This window comes from Pleurodeles waltl, chromosome 10, assembly GCF_031143425.1.
Source record: "Pleurodeles waltl isolate 20211129_DDA chromosome 10, aPleWal1.hap1.20221129, whole genome shotgun sequence".
Taxonomy (NCBI): Eukaryota; Metazoa; Chordata; class Amphibia; order Caudata; family Salamandridae; genus Pleurodeles; species Pleurodeles waltl.
Window position 1 is genome coordinate 1,024,683,878 of NC_090449.1, and position 15,501 is coordinate 1,024,699,378.

Here is a 15,501-nt window from a genome sequence, read left to right on the forward strand (position 1 = left end):
TCTTTGGGGTATCATGAGAGTATTGCATAGTGAAGCCTAACCAGCATCACTACATAATACTCCCCTTTGCTAGTTACCACCTCACAGGCGTTTGTAAATGTACCCTTTCTCCTGAATTTTAACAGTGAGTGTGCAGAATTTACCTTAATGTCCACACCTAGATGTTGGTGTGATTTAGTTAGAGCGCCTACAAACCTGCGATGCGCCCTGTCTTGAATGAGGGCCACAAGTGTGTGGCACCGTAGATGCAGTACATGAATATAGAGCGAATGAGAATGTATGGGTGCTGTGTCTCCCGAAGTGGAAGGTGCGCGATGGGATCAACGCGAGTGATCCTGCAAGTGAACGATGAAGGCGGATGCTGCCATAGTATACTTTTGGCAAATAAACTATGCCAACACACTGAAACCTGCCCTTTCAGTCAGCACTGCATGCCTAACACAAGGAAGCTGAAACCCATCCTGACTGTTGAGGCGTAGTGGGCCCAGTACTCAATTTTAAATAAAAACGTGCTGGTAGCCAAAGCTCCCCTCTGAAATACCAGGCTGCTGCAATTAAATGTGCGAGCACGGAATACTGAGGCAGAGTAATCCTGAAGCCATCTCGGGCCACTTCATTCAACTTCTAGCCACTCCCTGTCCCTCCAGCTCATTCTTACAGCTTTCTCCCTTTGTGACGCTTTTCCGTCTTTCTCTTCCTCGTCTTTCCTATATGTGTCTTTTGCTCGCGGTAAATACTTCAGGCAGAAAAATAAGTGCCGGTGCCCCGCACCGGAAACCACCGGCTCAAATTAAGCACTGTGTGGGCCCCTGCATCAGAGCGCCCTTGCTGGTTGAGGCGTCTTGTCCGCGGGTTTACACGCCAAAAAGTCCTTTTTACCACCGGCACTCATAAGCCACTCTCTACTAAGTCTCAGCCTGGCCCAGCGGGCATACGACGGCTGAGGCTATCTCTTCCTGTGCGACATCAGTAACTCTTTCCGGCTCAGAAAAACGGTGATCACTCCCGGTACGAGTTTGACGTAATTTCCGGAACAGTCTCAGCGTTTCGTAACCAATGGAGGCGTCATGGGGCGGTGCTTAAGCCGAGGTCCCGCCCTGTACCGTCCAGCTTCATAGTCGCTTTAAAGTAGCTTTCTGATTGGTTGTCATTGCCTTCAGTTTTTGAAGTACTTTTAGGGTTGAAAGCAGTGGAGACTCTATCGGGATTGTAAACCCAGTTAGAGACAGGAGGTAAGTCCTGTGTCCGGCGATCCTCGTCTGTGTCCGGAGGGCTGGTGTGTGTTTACGGTGTCAGTTGGCTGCTTTGATGATAATAAATGTAGTACTTATATTACCCCCGGTGTTATGGTTCTGCAGTAGTGGCATTGGATTGTCTGCTCTTTGGTGTCTTTTCATTATCCATGTAATTTCATCATAGATGGGGTTCCTGTTATTTCTTCTTCGATCGCCCTATTCACAGGGCTTCCATTCTCATCTGATGATCTATTCTTGTTTTCTTATTACGCCCGCACGCATCCTTGTGCCTTCTTTTTGTATTTTCCTTTTTTTTACTCTCATCCTTTTCCCTCGAGCTTTCTTTTGCTGGTGTCCCCACTCGCAGCTTTATTTACAATCTGTTGCTTCCTTTATTTTGCTTCCCTTTCTTGTGCCCTTTTAAGTCTGTGTCAGTCCTCTCATACTGCCACCAGCTCCCTAAGATCTCCTGTTTTCTTTCTTTTCACCCCAAAACATTGCCACTGTGTAGTCACCAGTCTGGTGACGGATCCCTCCTCCCCAGTACTCTCGTGCATATCATGTTGGGGATACATATAGTTCCCAAGACCCTTGTCATCCAAGGTGCAGAGCTCCGGTCCTTTTATTTACATGAAACGTTCCCCATCTTCCTTCACCCCTGCAATATGACAAACCTACACTGTATTTCTGCACTTTCACCAGACCTCAGTTTCTGTAATAGAACAACAGTCACTGGGAAGAAACAGTTTATCTAATCTCTTATGCTTGTACTGATGTTTATAATAAGTGCCCTGTCTTTCATCGATTTTGAAAATGTCAGATCCGCTTTTCTGTGTTTCTACTCTATTTGACAGAAAGGAACACCATCATTTAAAAATCTGCTCATTCTGAGGGCACTCAGTGTTAATTGCCCTTTCCTTCTATAGTTCTTGCACGGTGTCCCGCTTTTTCCTATTTTCCTCAGAGTGTCACCTGGCGTAGTAAGGTTTTCACACGTCACTTCTCCTCTTTCCTGTTACTACCGTGCCCGTCTCTCTCTGCCTCATGTTACTGTCCTCTCTCCATTCACTTTCCATGTCTCCCTCTCCAGTCACTGCTTATCTCTCTGTCACACAACCTGTCACTGCCCTTCTTCTGCTGTAATTGACCCAAGTTCTGTAGTTGACACGCTCCACTCTCCTGTCACTGCCCCACTACAGCATATCATCGCCTGTCTCGTCACTGCCATTCCCTCCTATCCCTGCATATCTTTATTTCCTGTAACTGCGACTCTGTGCCTGTCCTTGACTCTCTCTCATATCACAGCCATCCTGACTCCTGTCGTAGTGCCCCCCTAACCCCCTTCCGTTGTCGCGTGTCACTGTTATTATCAGCACTTTTCTCTCTTGGGCAATAATTGTAAAACGCCGACTTCAAGAATGCACCTTACTTTCCACTTCACTGCTGTTTACGCAACACTAGCAAAACGTTTTCCACTTGTGCAACCTTCAGAGGAAACTACCAAAAACAGGTGATGGGATACAGCTTCTCCTAGTAATATATTTTTATAACGCATACATATAATGTTTTTATGAATTGGCACTAGAAACGGGGCTCAAACATGGACATTTGGATAGGTTTACACAAGACCTACCCAAAAGCAGATAGAATCTGCTTTTAAGTTGTATTAGATATAGAAAAAACAGTTCAGTCTTGGGTATCAGTGAACATGGAGGTGTAGTGTGCTTCGCAGTGTCAGTTGTGTTCATGTTGGCGATTGAAGTGTATAATTGCGGATGGTTTTGCAGTTCCTGCTATTGTCAAACACATGGAAGAGGTTTAATCGATTTCATATTAAGGCGTGGTTGTGTTACTAAGCAATCATCTACAACGTCTAGGCTTCTGCAGAGGAGTTAGATTGTTTTGGTGCTGCATTACTGATGCCTTAGTTTGAGCCTAAGGATATTTTATAGGCAGCGTTGCTGTCAATAGTATCTTTAAACGTGCCAAAGAAAGTTGTGAGACTCCTAGATTAACAGAATGCCGGTCCAACTCACTTTCCATCAAATCGGGTGGCCTAGGTAGGTAAGGAAGTTGTCACTTTTAAACTACGAATGTTACAATGAATTGACTTGCAAACTGTGAACACGGATACATCAGCACTGCCGAGTTCCTTCCCATTGGGGCTCTCCTCTGCAGTGCACGGCCTCACCTGTTACTCACATGCCTCATCCTGCACACTGGTGATTGTTATGACTGATTGCCAGAGACCCAGGCAGCCCTGTATCCATAGACGGACAGAAGCTTGGCTGCAGAGAGCTCAGGATAGGGAGCCTCTTTCTGGAGAAGGACAACAAGTGGCAAAAGACTGAAATGAAAGAGTTTACCGAAGTAAAAGAGAAAGGAAGAATTGTGGAGGCGGAGGCACAGAAGCTACACGTTTGGGATAATTGAGATGGAGCAGTTTAAAATGAAAGGAGAGCATGGAATTAAATTATAGTTCAAAATGTAGACATAAGATGTTAATGCTAAGTAACATTTATTTAGGGTGCCTTTGTAGTGCCTGCTTGGCATGTTGTGGTCTATATAAAGCTCTATTTGAGAGTAAAATGGTGGTAAATACAAAAGCAGAAGATAGTGAGGGTAGGTATAGTTGAACTGATTACAAGCTGTGGCAACCTCTGTTCAGTGTTCCTTTGTCGTTGCCCATGTGGTTTCCTTTGTTCAAAGAAGGCTAAAATGTTCTTTCTTCCAATAGTTTTCTAAACCGGATGTGGCTTTGTTTAGCTGTGAGGCATGAAGTGTTTCAAAATCTGGGGCCCTAAATCCCCACCGACCTTTCTACATGGATCTGGCTATTGAATGCGTGCTTGGCTGGCTGATAGAAAATTCCTAGAAGGGGTGTAATGAGGAGCCAGATTTCAGTAGCAGCATGGCCTCGTGGATAGCACAGAGGACTCTGAATTTGTCTTTAATTCCTGGAAGCCAGTGGTGGTCTTTCAAAGCCACGTTTGCAGAGATGCGTTTCTTAAAGCTCTGATCATGTTCACCCTTGTGATTCTAGATGTTTTAGCGCTGGATTAGACACCACAGATGATGATTCTACGGAGTTATCAATGTATTATTTAGACATCTATGCATAGAGTAACTTTTAATCAGCCTTTGTAAGAAATTGGATTATTATTTGGAGTGGATGACTACCCACATCAAGGAATAATCACAACCCTTCTCAGGGTATACCCTGAAAGTCACTAAATTAACCTGAGCTTAACCTCCTGGAAGCTATGGTGGAGCAGACAGGCTTAATTTAGGGCAATGTCTAAAGAATGCAATTCCAGAACAGTAACACAGTTAAAATGCAACTAAATGAAAATTCCAACCCAAATAAAAAAAAACTAGAGTAAAATAAAGTAAAAATCTAATAAGATGAACAGGAGATATGATTTTTTTAAAAAGTTTTAAGTAGGAATAGCACAAAGTGCCAATGATAGTCATTGGTCGACATAAACCAGTACCTACACGCAATTTGACGCTGACTACAATGGAGCATGGGTCAGATACACCAAGGTTTGTCCTGGTCAAAAAATGTACCTCCTGGCTTTAGTCCTTAAGACCCAATCTACCACAGGAGTACACTTCTGAAGCCCCTTGGACCTCAAGGAAGGCACCTAGAGACTTACAGGGTGTCAGACAGAGCCCAGCCCAGATTCAGCTCCACTGATTAGATGGGTAGTTCCATGAAAAGCATTCTCGTACCTTGTTTTTTCCCTGTAGCTTTAATAGAAGGTTAGCCTCATGACCCTTGGAGTCCACTTCTTGTCATGCCTACAAGAGAGAAAGCAGGTCCAGTCCTTCAGGGCTCTTCTCAGGTTGCAGACAGCTGGTTCAGTCCTCTTCTGATCTACCTCAGGTCCAGGGATGTTCTAAAGTGGATGACTGGAGATGCCACAATTATGTCCGACGAGAACTGGTGGATAGAAATGATTCCTGGGCACACCCTAACCAATGGGGCAAACGTTACTTGGCCTTGTCCTACCCACTTTGGGCATTTTCAAGATGGCAGGCGTCTTTGATCACACTAAACATGGGCCCTGACGGCTGGGATGTTTGTGGGGAGTGTACTATGGTTATCCTAATTTCTTCCCACATTTAACACTAAAATCCAGTTTGTGGGAAGTCATTGTACCTCGAATAAAGCCAGAGACAGAAGTCTGGTTGATACACAGGGTTTTCCAGCAACCAGACAGTGGAGACACAAGGATTTTTTGGCATCCTGTTCCCCTTCCTTTCAAATGCAGTCAGTTTGATATTTAAAAACTCAGTAGACCTGTCAAGACGGATTTGTTATTCAAGCAGGATGTTGCACTGTAATGTCAGAAAGGATGCTCACAGCACCACTCTCCCAATTCTGTGTGATTCAGAGGAGTAATCTCTGCCCATTCAGGTCAGCTCGTTGTTTTCTCCTGGGAGTCGTTTCACACCTTTTCTCAGTCCTATTCAAATGCTTTTTACTGGGTGGCAGAAGTGGGAGAGCAAATACAAATATAGCCTGCAGGAACTTCAGGCAGGGAAAAGCTTACTTTCAAAAACTTACTTTTCCTTAATATTTATTAAAAATCAGACTTATCCATCGAACTGGATTTTCAATAGCAAGTAAAGATTGTTTAATTATTTTTCTTCCTAGTCCTATTCCCAGGTTTAGAGTATTAGAACTTTTGATCTGTACTCTAGTTTTCTGTGTAGGACATCTAGGCCTGTCGCAGTGAAAAAGTGTTAGTACTGTAAGGGCATGCTAACATACATTTTTTACATGTCCTGCTTTCAGATACCATGCACCCTGCCTTGCGGGCTACAAGGCATACATAGGATTGACTTATTATTTAAAAGTGAGGTTGTGACCTGTCAAAAGGTTACATTGAGACACGCTTAGTTACAGTGTTTAAGCTACCACAGTCAGGCTACAGAGGTAGACTTGAAGCCTTGTTTTACACTGTCACTGTAGATGGAACAGGAGGTGCTGCAGTCCACTAGTGATAATTAACTTACAATCCCTGGGTATATTCTGTACCATATACTAGGGTCTAATAGGGTATAAGTTAAATGTGCCAGTTGGGAATAAGCCAATGTGATCATGTTTAACTTGGGAGCACAGGCACTTTATCTCTGGTTAGCAGGGTAAAGTGCACAGAGTTCTAACACCAGCAAAAATATAGGGCCCAGCAGAAGGACAAAAATTCAAAGTGACCACGCAGGAAATGTGGATTTCTACTTACAGTTGGGATAGGGTTTACATAGGGAATGCCTTTTTTGTGTGGCTAATAACTTTTGTGCTGTTTGATGAATCTTCATAAATCTTTTCCAAAAAAGTGCTCTTTTTGTTTAGTTTGTCCGTGGAAAGGTACAGGGTGGTTCATCAACCAAGGCTGAAAAAAGGTATTGGGGTGCCTGCATTTTACCCAGGCATTTTTCCATAGGATTTTTAGGCACAGGTACAGCTCAAACGGCCTAATGGATTTACACCAAGTCAGAACGTTAGAAAGAGAGGTTTTTTTTTTGTGATTTGATGTTGATCTGATCAGCAGTTTTTGAGCAATTATGTCTCAAAAGCTTTGTACATATCACATCACTGAGGATCCTCTGGCCTGACAGATCCCATAGTGAGATCTGGTTGTCTGCCACCATATCAATAAGGTTGTGGCTACAACCATAGTGGGCAGATAACCTATTTAGGGGAGAAGGGCATGTGCCTCCTCCCCCACTGAGGCTCTTGAAGGCCGCGGGGGCCCCATCCTGTGGGGCCGAACTGAGCCTTACCGGGAGGGAGGGCCCTCCTCCCTTCGGTGTCAGCAGCATTTTAGCAGTGCTTTATAATTGATGTCCCTCTCCATCTTTGTCCTCGAGTGCCATGCATGCTGTACCTTTGCCACTTTATTAAAAAAACTGGGTTTCCCCTCTGGCATCATCTGTGCCATTTGTGCCGCCTGGAATCCGTGTTGCTTTCAGAATTCCATTTGTGCTGTACTTGTGTCGAAATTCACTTCCGGCATCATTTTGAGCCAAAACATAGTTCCAGGTGCTTGTTGACCTCTGCTTTCGCCAGTTTCATCTTGAAGCAAGGCATCTTTCATCACAGTGAGCACTAACCTTTGCTGCACAAGGATCCTCTTAAGCGACTACATCAGGTGTGCATACAGAGAGGACAGACGCTGCAATCCCCTGTTGCTGCTATAGACCGCTCATTTACCATCTCTTGGCACCGACACCGGACCCGCCTACCTGAACAACAGACTCAACTTCTACGTCCCCGCCCGCCAACTCCGCTCTGCCAACCTTTCCCTCGCCATCATCCCCCGAATCCAGCGCAAGACCTCCGGCGGCAGATCCTTCTCCTACCTCGCCGCCAAGACCTGGAACTCACTTCTGACCTCCCTACGCCAGACCCAGGACCTCCTCACCTTCAGGAGACTCCTCAAGACAGGGCTCTTCGACCGTTAGCAGCATCCCTCCCCCCCCCCTAGCGCCTTGAAACCCTCATAGGCGTGTACATAGCACGCTTTATAAATTTCTTGATTGATTGATTGGCCCAAAAGTGCTTTTCCGTGTGAATCAATCATTTGTACATTTTGCAAAATTGAATCGTACTGCTTCTTTGGTGCCGATACGCTGATTTCCGTCGGAGACAAACACACATGGGATCATTCCTTTTTGCTTACCTTCTTCCAGCCATTACAACACAGAACATAAAACCCAAGTAGCCCAGGCCTATTGGCTTTGCCAGTGCCTGCATAGCTTGGCGCGAGTTTGAGAGAGGATAGAGTGATAGAAAAAAGGCCAGTGAGGCCAGTGTTAGCTGAAGGTTAACCTTTACAGATGGACTCCAAATACGTGGAAAAATAATGCAGAGGTTGGTTGGGCTGCGAGAGGGAGGGCCAGCGTTGTCTACATTTTCTGCTTTTTAAATTCACACTGGACAGGCCGCTTGCAGGCTTGTTTACTAACGGGAATGAGCCGCAAGACCAGGTGTTCATTTCTAATCCGAAAGACACCTTATGTTATGAAAACTCCAGGGGACAGAGTTTCATTTTTTGATAAACTTTGATTGCGCAAGATGGGATAATTGCGGCTGACTTAGGACAATACCGATGGCGACACGATACCTCGACGTCGCCTCCGACCCGTGCAGCCCGGTATTTCCCCCCCAGTGCCCCTCAATTGCATTATGTCCAAAACTTAAAATAGAGGTGCGTGTGGTAGATAGCGGCTCTCCCATCCGACTGACCCTACAGCCGCTTAGTCGGTTCCTCGGCCTAGCCCCGGTGGCCGGCACCCCTACCCGCACGGAGCACGGTATTCATGCAGTGTTAAGTGGCCCCCCAGCCCCCTTTGGTATTTTAATCCTCGGCATCATGCGGAGAGCGGCGGGGCTGAAGTTGAGCGGGAGCTGCCCGGAGCGCTGCCCAGCGGCAGCTCGTGCCACTGCTTGAGGGCGGGGGGGGGGCTTTAAACGGGGGAATTAATTCTGAGTAAAATTCATATCATAAATGGATCACTACATTTTTTTTAATGCAAGCTATTTCCTTCTTACGAGGGAAACATCCTTTTCTCCATTGCTTCGGAAAGGTGCAGTTTTTAGAACCATACGATATATGCAGGAGGTTCTGAACCTCGTGATTTATGTGGACCCCAACAGAACACTTACTGGAATCTGGGCGCACACACCGAGTCATCACTGGATGTCGGGGATCCCCTTCCCTAGCAACTTCATGGTTTGAACCTCAAAACCATACACAAAATAAGTTTCTCTTTGTATATATTTTATTATTTTTAATGTATAGTAATGTTGTTTAATTGTGTAAGAGTCGCGGATCATCTAAGTGGGCCTCATGGCCTACGCCCCTCCCCCCTCAGTGGACCTCACGGGACCCGGATCACAGATTAAGAACCAAGGACTAAGGGCAAGCCCGCACAAACTAAATATGTGTTAAAATGACAGATATGGACCTTTTACGACCTGTTAAACAATCTTTAGAACTTTGTACATCGAGGTTCAAATTATTCAGAAGCTGTTGTGATTAATATATAGATACTAATCTACTGAGCCCTTGTTTTTTCAATAACACATTGCGTTTTTGACAGTGTCCAAGCAAGCATACAGTGGGCGTGCCTGTTTATTCCCGTTCTGGTTCCCTTATTTTGAATTTTTATAGTTTGTGAATGCGTTTCTTTATTTTTCCAATGTGAAGCCCGGGAAAGCGTTTTACTATTGCCAGGAACATGCATAACATTACTTCTTTTCAAGTAAAAAGGACATTTACTGTCCGATCCAACAAACTGTGTGAGATACTGCCTTAAATTGTTTGACTCTTTCGATCAAATGGCCTTTCGTGAATACTGGTAAAATACAATTTATACAGTGAATTGGCTTTTATCAAAGTACTGACAAAACAGTTACTAAAAAGTTGTTACTTAAGATGATGAATAGGAAAAACATACAGAAAGGAACAAATCGATTTGTAGAATCAGAATGAACAGCCTGCAGAAATGGGAACAAATAAGAGGAGAAGGAGTTTGGAAAACTGGTATTACGAGCTCCCTCTTAACCTCTAATGCTTAAGGCAGCAATAAATGCTGCTTGAAGAGAAGGTTAATACATTTCAGTAGTAATTACTCTCTGTATTCCATGGCTTGCATCTTGTGTAAGTAGCTTCATGTTGGAGTTAAAGTTTCAGAGAATCTGGCTTCTCCGGCGGCAGATCCTTCTCCCACCTCGCCGCCAAGACCTGGAACTCCCTCCTGACCCCTCTGCACCAGACCCAGGACCTCCTCACCTTCAGGAGACTCCTCAAGACATGGCTCTTCGACCAATAGCAGCTAAACCCTCCCTCCCCTCAGCGCCTTGAAACCCTAACGGGTACGTAGCGCGCTTTACAAATTTACTGATTGATTGATTGATTGAAAAAGCTGGAAGATTACTGTGCCTGCACCCAACTACAGTGCAGTCTATTGATGTGCCACTCTGCTTTTTTATACTACAGATATACTCCAGGTCATGGGACCACACATAGCTGTGTCTCACCATTGTTTGGAGACATGAAAGTCTTTTATTGGGCACCCCGGAATCTGCTTTCGTGAATTTTAGCAACTTTTTTGTTACAGTTCTTTTGACTGTTTTCATACTTTAGTATTGCAAACTCAGGTACTGATCATTCAGTTTTATAAATCCACCACCCAAGACTCCAAATATTATATTTCCTCGAACAGCCTCTTGCTTTTTAGAGTTTTTCCTCAGCCTTTAAACAGCAGTCCACACCTTTTACCCATTCTCCCACTGTGGGGGCCTCCTGAAGTCCACTGCTAATAGTAATCGGGCGCAACATTATGCCAAGCACTGCTGCTTTAGGGTCTATTGCAACTAAATGGCCCAGCACTCTCCCTATTGTCCTATTTATACACTTGTGATATTACGCAGTCACTGGGCAGCCCCACATTACATGTAGAAATGTGCTGCAGGCATTCTGCAACATGAACCATTGCTGTTTGTGGTTCTTCCTATCTGCCAGAGTTTGGCTGGGTGAAAATATACCCTATGAAAATATTTCAATTGGATTCATCTCAGGCTGGAAGAAATTACCATAGAAATGGTTAGAAATTAAATGACCAGAGAGCGGCAGGCTATTTTAGCCTGAGTCCAATCGTAATCTTTCAACTCGTAACCTCATGCTCCCAGAGATTTTTAAGAGGATGTGACATGTTGACTACTAAAAGCCTATATATACTAGAAATGCCCCCCTTTTCAAATTTTTAGGGATTAAAAACTAGTAGGGCCTTCAGTTTGTCCCCATATGGTTCCAGGATATGACGCAACTGGAGGTATTTAAAGAATTGCGTTTTATATTCAGAGAATTCCATGGACAGTTGCTTAAATGATTCTATGTGGTTTAGGACACATATGTGCCCCAATTTTGTTATGCCTACTACATCCTAGGATTGGAATCCCTCTAGCCTCACTACTTGGGGGAGCCATGTGCCCTGCCACAGGATAGTTTCTTTTGTTCACATTCTCTACCACTTTTTTCTTAAATAAACTTGATTCAAGTTTTAACATACCCACAGATCAGTGCACTCGTAGTAAGCAATGACTGTCATTAGCTTAATATATTATGATTTTCAACTCCTATCGGGAGTAAAAAATGTTGGTGATCAGTTTATGTCATCTTGCATATATTATATTCATTGGCACCTCACTATCCCCTTTCCAATCCCTCCCGTCCCTGCCCCCTTCCTGCAGTTGGTCCCATATAGATCATTGCCACGCATGTTCACTCTGATTCACCCGCAGATTCATCAGCCTCCTCAATTAACGTTGGTCCCATTGCTCACTTCATTTAGGTGTCCCCTCTTCTCCCTCACGTGTGGATACAGTCGATAGAGGGCTACCTGGAGATTCTCCTTCTCGTTCCATTCGGCATTCTACAAGATGGTCCCAAGCCTTGTCTACGGACCCCACTCCTCTTCTAGTTTTAACAGGGGAGTATTGGACTTTCATATCCTGCCCATAATAGTAGATTCTCTTTCGATTTGAACAATTTAGGACCCCTAAGTGCTTTCCAGTGAGTTGTAATTTATGTTAAGCTGGGACAAGTGCCAAGTCAACAAACCTGGTGGCAACCTTATGCTTACTCGGATATGGGAACCCCCCCCCCCCAACAGACGCACTAGAGGAGAGCATTGAAGTGGCTGTAGGGTCACCTCCCTATTGCATCAAACTACTTCATTCTCGAAATCCTGCAAATTCGGGCAGGACTATACCATATATAGCATCTCAGCCCCCACCTATCCACATCTAGGACGAGCAGTGCCAACTGCATGATATATCCTAATACTTTTGCCAGGAGTTAAGTATGCTCTGTGTAAGAAATAGACTTTTATCAGGTTAAATCTATCATTACGGGATACTCCTAGGTAGGTGCTAGGATTGTTTCCCAATTCGCATCCGTTATAGGTGCCCCAAAGTCCTCTCCCCATTTTTCACATAGGTCTACCAGAGTTGTGTTAAGGGGCCTGTAAAGATTGATCACTGCTGTGACTTGTCCTGTGGTTTTGCAAAGGGCCTGGCAGCAGCAGTGGGTGGAGGGATCCATCAAACCCGCTCTCCAATGGCTTCGAATGGTCGCTACAACTGCTCCATGTAAGAAAAAGTGTCCTCTAGATATCTCAAATGTCGCCACAAAAATTTCAAAATCTAGCAGTTCCCCATCTCTGTAGTGATCCCCCCACCCGAGTCACACCATAAGTCGCCCTTTCTCCAAATCCTCCTAATGCCTCCCCCCCACCCCCCCTTTCTGGCATGTATACTCAGGCCTGGTAGTGGAATATCAGGGGAATACGAGAGGCGAGTTCGAGTCGTCTGAAGGCAACGCTGCCACCAGTGTCTGATAATCTGCATCTCTGTGGTATTATCACAAACTGGCAGCCACAGGTTCAGCAGGACATATAGTAGAGAATTGTGGTCCTGGGTAGCATCATTCCTTCTCTGTGTCCTAGTTACCCAGGCATTGTTCCACTGATTGAACCATTAGAGCTGTGCCACAAGGTAATAGGTTTCTAAATCAGGTAACGCAAGTCCTCCCTCTGGTGTAGTTCTTTGTAACTTAGACAGTGCCACTGTCTGTATGCCCGACCCTAAAACAAGGTCTATCATCAATGTGTTTAGGACACGAAATATGCAGTGAGCGATTACTGGTGGTAGGGAGGGAAGAAAATACAGTAGACGAGGAAGTGCCACCATTTTAGCTAGAGCAATCCTCCCTGCAACCAATAACGGCAACGGTTTCCAAAATTCAGTGCTTGAGCATAGTCATTGGTGAGCTGCTCCAATATCACCATCCAACAGATCTATGGTGCTATGATATATTTTAGTTACCAGGGTGTTAAAGGCAAGTTTCTTCACAGGTTAGCCCATGTACTTCTCAAGGTTGGAGCATATCTCTACATAGTGGGAACAGATGGGATTTCTGAGATTGAGCCGCACTTTTCTAATAATGTAATTGCTTTTGGCAAACCTACCACCAGGTCATTGAGGAACAGCAACATATCATCGGCATAAAGGGCCATATGATGCAGCTTGCTGTATATATCTCGACCTCTGTAGTACTACCCGACCTCGCTCTGCTTGCAAGGGGTTTTACTGCTAGTGCAAATAGTAATGGGGATAAAAGACATGAATGAATGAAAGAGTCTTCTATAGCACACAGCTACTCAAAAATAGTGTCCTGGCGCTTTTAGGTACTGAGACCGGTGGAAACAGACAATCAACCAAATTCTCTCATCCATGGTGCTTGATCAAGAATGATTTCAACTCCTTAATTTTTTTTCCCTCTATTCTGGACCTAATTTGTTCAGGCAATTGGTTCCACAGACCTGCCGCTCTAACAGTGAAGGAGGAGCCTCCTGTGAATTGCCTTTTAAAGCGAGGAACCACAATTAGATTGGCACTGCTAGACCGCAAGGATCTCACAGGATGGTACTCGTTGATCCTCTCATTGAGATACTTGGGCCCATTATTATGAAAAGTATGTATATTCATTGTAATAGGCATAGGAAATGGCCCTCAATGCCATAGTGTGGGTGCATGTGAAACAGGAAGGGCCACTCCAGCAAATCAAAAGCATTTTCGAGGTCTAAGACCAGGCTACCAGCGTTGGACCAGTGTGATCGCAAGTAGGTCATGACTCGAACGAAGCGTCTCTGATTTAGTGAAGTGCTTCGGGCAGGGACAAACCCATTTTGATCAGAGTGCACCAGGGCTGGGACCAAGGGAACTAGACTATCCACAAGTATTTTGGCCAGCATTTTGTAGTCCGTATTGAGTAGGACAAGTGGCCGGTAGGATCCCATCAATGTTAGATCTTTGCTGGGTTTGGGAAGGGAGATACAGAGTGACTCTCTTCAGGAAGCAGGAAAGCATCCAGTTGATAGCGCTTCAGTGTATAATGTCAATAATCACAAGCACACTAAAGGAGAGTATGTTTTGTATAATTCAGTGGAGAGTTCGTCTGGGCCAGGTGTTTTACTGGAGACTAATGAGCGTATTGCTTCTCAAATTTCGTGTTTTGTGATGGGTTCGTCCAGCTCTGTTTGTTGCTTTGGTGTAATGTGGGGCAGTGTGATCTTGGTGAAGAAGTGGTGGAAGTCTGCAGTTTCAGCAACAGAGACTGATCGATTAAGCTGTTTGCAGTGTGTGGTTAGTTTGCTATGTATTTCAAGCTGGGTGTAAACCTGTGTGTTTTGGGCTCAGCGTAGTGCAGCTATTGGGCAATGGGGTGCGTCTTGTATAATTAGCCATGCTAATAGGTGGCCGGATTTGTCTGCCACTGCATGCGTGCGGCTTAATGGGCAGCATCATTTAAGCAGCGTATTCTTCCTAGTAAGGAGGAGTGCTCTTCTGGGCTTCTGCTAGTCGGAATGCTCTATTTGGGTGACTTATGGATTGACACTCAAGACATAAGTGTGTGTTCAATTCCCAAAACCTGTTTGTGGATCGTTTGGCTCATAGATCATTGCGTCCCTAGGCAATGACCCCATATTGTACCTTTAAAGGCATCCCATACTATAGATGCATTAGAGGCTGTGTTCCGTTGGAGTCAAAATAATTGGAGACTGCTGTTTCAAGAGAGGTCCGGAATGGTAGGTCATCCAGCAATCTGGGCTGTAATCACCATTGGGGAATGGTGGAAGGATGTATATGTCAGGATAAGCGCAGGGGTTGGGGGTTATGGTCCAAATAGGTCGGCCTAAATAGTCTACGTAAGTGACAGTTGGAAGTAAAGAAAGGGAGCTGATCAGCCAGTCTATTCACACGTGTAATTTTAGCTGAGTAATAAGAATATACTCTTGTGTTTGGGTTGCAGTGCCGCCAACGGTGGGGCCTGTTGTGTAATGTTATTGCGTTGTAGGTGGGAGGCGTTTTGGTGGGGTTAAGGAGCGATCCAGGGTAGTGTCTAGTACACTGTTGAAGTCACCTCCTGTCAGCCAAGAAAAGCCCCTCCCCCCAATTGAGAAAGTATTCCTGATAGGTTGTGAAGAAAGTTAGTTTTGGAATTAGGGGTATGTATTGAACCCAGGAGAATATGGCGGCCATTTAAACAACCTCTGACGAAGATGTATCTGCCCTCACTGTCAATTACAGAGCTATCTGCAGTGAAGGGATTCCCTGGCCTGACCCACAGTAGCACATCCTTAGTGTAAGAGGAGAAAGTAGTGGCGAACACTTGGCCCCTCCAGCACC

General features: G+C 44.9%; 1 protein-coding gene across 4 annotated transcripts in view; it reads left to right on the forward strand.

Moving 5' to 3' along the window:
• The first annotated feature begins 1,035 nt into the window (after positions 1-1,035).
• The window catches only part of ABHD5 (abhydrolase domain containing 5, lysophosphatidic acid acyltransferase), a 134,622-nt gene continuing 120,156 nt past the window's right edge, over positions 1,036-15,501 (forward strand). For 3 of the 4 annotated variants that reach the window (XM_069211971.1, XM_069211972.1, XM_069211974.1), the window contains exon 1: positions 1,097-1,232. The gene's annotated coding sequence lies outside the window, so the exon portion shown is untranslated. Of the gene's footprint in view, positions 1,233-15,501 lie in introns of all 4 variants that reach the window. The other variant, XM_069211973.1, reaches the window with a different exon arrangement.